At 54.3% G+C, this 5758-nt stretch overlaps 1 pseudogene; it reads right to left on the reverse strand.

Moving 5' to 3' along the window:
* Window positions 1–4088: 4088 nt before the first annotated feature.
* LOC136055541 (olfactory receptor 14J1-like) lies at window positions 4089–5474 on the reverse strand (annotated as a pseudogene).
* Between the last annotated feature and the right edge of the window lie 284 nt (window positions 5475–5758).

The raw sequence follows: 5758 nt of genomic DNA on the forward strand, positions 1-5758 counted from the left end.
AGCTGCTCATCAGTCCTTCCTTCTACCCACCGGGATTTTGCTCACTTGAGGGAGCCGTGGGGTTTTTCCACCTTGCTCCCTATCCCCCACACTGTGGAGCCGCCCTGGCCTGCTGTCCTTCCTTTGGGCTGCCCTTCCTTTGGTTGTTTTGGGGATGTTGGTTTTCTTATTCTTTTTTGTAAGACAGTGGGGTGGGGCAGAGATGCAGGGCAGAGGGGCAAGGCAGATACCACCAGCCCCATGGCTGCCCCATGGGGTTTGTCAGTGCCCCACTGTTTCCCCCATAGATTCAGTGCAGGGTCCCACATCAGCACCGTATCACCTGTGCCCCATACTTGAACCAGAGCCGCCCCAGATCCTTCCCCACATCCACCCCACAGATGCTTCACGCATCCCTATAGAGTTCTCCCCCCCCAAAAAACGTGTCACATGAAGATCCCATTAAAACCCCATAGTGCCCCATGAAAACACATATAGCACCTCAGAGACCCCTTAGCAGTCCACTGAGCCCCCATAGAGGCCCCACAGAGACACACTGGGACCCATAGAGCCTTACAGAGGCCCCTTAGTGCACCATAGGGACCCACAGAGGACCATAGAGATAACACTGTGCACCGTAGAGCCCCATAGGGTCCCATAGACCCTGCTTGGCTGCCTGGGCACGCTGCTGGCTCCTGCTCGGACAGCTGTCAGCTGGCACGCCGAGGTTTTGCCCTGTCAGGTGCTTTTCCGCCCTCTCCTCCCCGAGCCCATGTGGTGGCCTGAGGTGGCCGTGACCGACCCCGAGTGCCTGCCACTTGGCCCCCCTTTCAAGCACGTATGGCTTTGCCTCAGCCCATCCACCTGCTCTGCCTGGGTCCCTCCATAGCGCCCTTCAGCACAAGGGTGGAGGGTAACTGGGGGGGGTATGTCATGGCACAGCGGCAGCAGCTTTAATTTATAATTTAAGATTTATAATTATAAAATATTAAAATGCCGGCCACGTTTACGCAGCAACAGCCGTTCCGCGCTTCCCGAACGGTGGCGGCAAGATCTCGAAATGCCGGCCAGGTCTACCCAGCTAATACCGTTTCGCGAGTCTCGAACGTTGGCGTCCAGTGCTCGATGCTGGTGCCGCTTGTGAACGCCGGCCACGTCTTCCCGGCTACAGCCGATCCGGTCGCTCGTCGCCAGCGGCGGCGGACGAAAGTGGCAGCCAAGCACCGTGCCATTTGCGGCCACGTCTACCCGGTTTCGACGTAGTAGGGCGTGCCAAGCCGAAGCGCCTAGAGGGCCCTTCAAGGGAGTCGTGCAATGTCTGGCCACGTCTACCCTTCTCCGACGGATCTGAGCGATCCGAGGAGGCGTCTAGAGGGCGCTGCTAGGGCGGCTTGCCATCGCCTGCCACGTCTACCCGGTTCCGACGGAGTCGAGCGCTCCGCGGCGGATTGGAGATGGGCGCAGCCGGGTGGCTTGCCGACTCCAGGCAAGTGTGCCCGGAATCGGGCAAACCTCTTGCGCTTCCCGAACGGCGGCGGCGAGAGATCACAGCACGTGTGTTTTAAAAACGCAGGCCACGTCTTTCTGGCTACAGCCGATCCAATCGCTTGTCTCGAGCGGCGGCGACGGAGGTCGAGCTGGGGCACCTGGCGATCCTCGGCCACGTCTACCCGGTTCTGACTGAGATGAGCGATCCGAAGAGGCGGATAGGGGGCGCCACCGGTTCTGCTTGCCATCTCCGGCCACGACTACCCGGTTTCGACGTAGTTGGCGTGGCAATAGGAGGCGCCTTGAGGGCGCTACGATTTCATCGTGCAATGTCCGGCCACGTCTACCCGGCAACAGCCGTAACGCGCTAACGGGAACGGCTGCGGCGAGAGCTCGCTGCCTGTGCGTTTCGGAAACGCCAGCCAGGTCTACCCTGCTAAAGCCGTCTAAAACGTTTGTGTCCGGTGCTCCATGCCGGTGCCGCTAGGGAACGCCGGACGCGTCTTCCCTGCTAAGGCCGATCCGGTCGCTCGTCGCGAACGGCGGCGGCGGCGGACAGAGGAGGCTGCGAGGGCGCCGTGCGATCTCCGGCCACGTCTACCCGGTTCCGACGCAGTTGGGCGTGCCAAACGGAGGCGCCTAGAGGGCGCTCCGAGGTCGTCGTGCAATGTTCGGCCACGTCTACCGAGCTCCGACGGACCTGAGCGAAATGAGGATGCGTCTAGTGAGCGCTGCCGGGGCGGCTTGCCGTCGCCTGCCACGTCTTTCGATTGCGACGGAGTCGAGCGCTCCTGGGCGGCTTGGAGATGGCGCAGACGGGTGGCTTGCAGTCTCCGGCCAAATGTGCCCGGAATCGGGCGAAACTCTCGTGCTGCCCTAACAGCGGCGGGTTCTTAGTAAAGTTTAAGAAAGTTTTAGTAAAAAATAAAAAAAAAAAAAGGAAAAAAATGCTTTCTTTATCAACTTTTCTTAAAGGGACATCATTTCATCATTTTTTTAACTTGTTATGCTCAGAACGTACCGGGACTTAATTAACTTTGCCAGTCTGATCCATGGAGCTTGGTCTCTATATGATAAACTAAAAACACTGATGGACATACCTACCTGGCTTTTGTATCCCTGGCTTTTGGAGGGAGTAACTCCAGATGAAGTTGCTAACTCTATGGAACTTGTGATTTTTAAACAGACTCCTGGCCTCTGCTTTGAATTCATTATGAGTTTTCTGGATGCTCATCCAATGCTCGTAATGATTGTGGTGTCAGTCTCCCTGAACGTACTCTTCATCAGTATCTGTATTTATAATACTTTGAGAAAGCCTTCCCCAGAGCCAGAGAATACTGACTGGCAGGGAGTTTGGAGAGATTTAAGAGAGACTTTAGAGAAATGGGCATCACCGGTGTCATAGAACTTTTCTCCTGAACACCTGCAAGATCCTGAGAACTTAAGCAGATATTTGAGACAGGGATGTTGCGGCTCAAACAGATCTGAGGAGGCCCAAAGTATTTGGGGTCTGGCTTATGCTTACCGGGCCTTATTCAGTACTACCCAGAGAGGCATCGAGTTTTTGAAATAGAGCGAGAGAGTCTCCGAGCTGAAAGGGACAATCTCCCGATCCAGAAAGAGAGTCATTTAGCTGATTAGTTAACTATTTCTTGCCTGTATTAGAAATAGTGTAGCCAGCAGGAGCAGGGAGGTGATCATCCCCCTGTACTCAGCTCTGGTACAGCCGCACCTCGAGTACTGTGTTCAGTTTTGGGCCCCTCACTACAAGAAGGACATTGAGGCCCTGGAGCGTGTTCAGAGAAGGGCAACAAAACTGGGGAGGGGTCTGGAGCACAAGTCTTATGAGGAGCGGCTGAGGGAGCTGGGATTGTTTAGTCTGGAGAAGAGGAGGCTCAGAGGAGACCTTATTGCACTCTACCACTTCCTGAAGGGGGGTTGTGGTGAGGAGGGGGTGGGCCTCTTCTCCCTGATAAATAATGACAGGACGAGAGGGAATGGCCAGAAGTTGTGCTAGGGAAGATTTAGATTAGACCTGAGGAAACATTTTTTTTCTGAAAGAGTGGTCAGGCACTGGAATGGCCTGCCTAGGGAGGTGGTTGAGGCACCATCCCTAGTGCTGTTCAAGAAGCGTTTAGATGAGGTGCTAAGGGATTTGATTTAGTACTTGGGTAGGGACAGTGAAAGGAGGATGGTTGGACTAGATGATCTTTTAGGTCCCTTCCAACCTTATGAACCTATGAACCTATGAACCTAAGACAATCAGACTCTCCAGTCCAATTTAGACTCCCTCCAGACCAAGTGAGTTGCCCTCCAGTCTCAACAAGAAGCTCTCCAATCCAACATGGACATCCTCCAACCTGAAAGAGACACCCTCCAGTCCAAGCAAGACATCCTCCTGTCTGAACGGTACTCCTTCAGAACTGAGTGAGGTACCTACCAGCCACAATAGCCCCTGCCCCCCAGCCAGGGGTGAGAAACACGCGCTTCTAGGTGGCGAGAAATCACAGCGCGTGTTTTAAAAATGCCGTACACGTCTACCCGGCTACATCCGTCTCGCGCATCCCTAACAACAGCGGGGAGAGCTCACTGCTTGTTACGTCTCGAAAAGCCGTCCGGGCCTACACAACAACCGTCTCGCGCATCTCTAACGGTGGCGTCCGTGTCTCGATGACGGTGCCGCTAGGGAACGCCGGACACATCTTCCCAGCTACGGACGACCCGGTCGCTCGTCGCGAGAGACGGCGGCAGCAGACGGAGGTGGCAGCCGGGGCGCCGTGCGATCTTCGGCCACGTCTACCCGGTTTCGACGGAGCTGAGCGTGCTAAGCGGAGGCGCCTAGAGGGCGCCCCAGGGTCGTCGTGCAATGTTCGGCCACGTCTACCCTACTCCGACGGAGCTGAGCGATCCGAGGAGGCGTCAAGAGGGCGCTGCTGGGGAGGCTTGCGGTCTGCGGTGACGTCTACCCGGTTTCGACAGAGATTAAATGGGAGTATTCTTGGCCATCCTAAGCGAAACCAGAGCAACCCAAGAAAAAGTTTCAGGATGAGCACAATTGGATTCCTTTTGATGAACTAATCTATTGCTCCGTAGGCTAAAACGTGCATCCCTTTTGCTAATCCAGCCTGTATCACGTCCACAGTGCCTGCTGGCATCTCATTTCTCTATAGATACAGAGATAAGAACAGAGGCTGTGTGAGAGTCAGCACTGACCCAGAATTCGTATGGGCTTCAGGAGATAGAGAGCAGCCTCAGTAGAAGCAGGCAGAATCCAAATGCATGTTTAGGAACATAATAACCAATAATATTAATTGTGCACTCACCCATATATATGAACAGAAAAAAAAATGTATCAATAAAAATAAATAAGCATTTTAAAAGTGAAAATGCGTAATATGAGCCTGCTACAGGAACAACAGTGAGTCAGTTGTAGAGAAAGATGAGAAGTTAATCCCTGCTGAAATGTGTCCTTGCCATCATTTTCCCCACTGCATCCTTGAGTTCCTGGTTCCTCATGATGTAGATGAGGGGGTTCAGTGTTGGAGGCGCTACTGAGTACAAAAATGACACCACCAGGTTCAGGGATGGGGAGAACAGGGAAGGGGGATTCAGGTAGGCAAAGAAGTCCGTGCCCACAAACAGGGAAACCACGGCCAGGTGAGGGAGGCACATGGAGAAGGCTTTTTGCCGGCCTTGCTAAGAGGGCATCCTCAGCGCGGCCCTGAAAATGTGCACGTAGGACAGCACTATGAATACAAAGCACCCAAATACGGCAAGAACACTTACCACAGTAAATCCAGTTTCCCTGAGGTAGTCTGATTGCGAGCATGAGAGCTTGAGGATCTGTGGAATTTCAGACAAGAAAACTGGTCCAGAACATTGCCCAGGCAAAGTGGTATAGAAAATGTATTGGCAGTGTGTAGCAGAGAAAATAAAAACCCAGTGCCTCAGACAGCTGCAGCCATGGTGGCACAAGCTCTGCTGCCCAGGAGGGTCCCGTAGTGCAGGGGCTTGCAGATGGCAACAAAGCGGTCATAGGCCATGACTGTGAGAAGGGAATACTCTGCTGAAAACAAAAACAAAAAGAAAAATACCTGTGCAGCACATCCTGCGAAGGAGATGGCCCTGGTGTCCCAGAGGGCATTGGCCATGGCTTTGGGGAGAGTGGTGGAGATGCAGCCCAGGTCGAGGAGGACGAGGTTGAGGAGGCAGAAGTCCATGGGGGTGTGCAGGCGCTGTTCGCAGGCTACGGCAGTGCTGATGAGGCTGTTGCCCAGGAGGGCAGCCAGGT

Source organism: Cyrtonyx montezumae, unplaced genomic scaffold, assembly GCF_038088225.1.
Source record: "Cyrtonyx montezumae isolate F1298 unplaced genomic scaffold, pur_monq_1.0 scaffold_44, whole genome shotgun sequence".
NCBI lineage: Eukaryota > Metazoa > Chordata > Aves > Galliformes > Odontophoridae > Cyrtonyx > Cyrtonyx montezumae.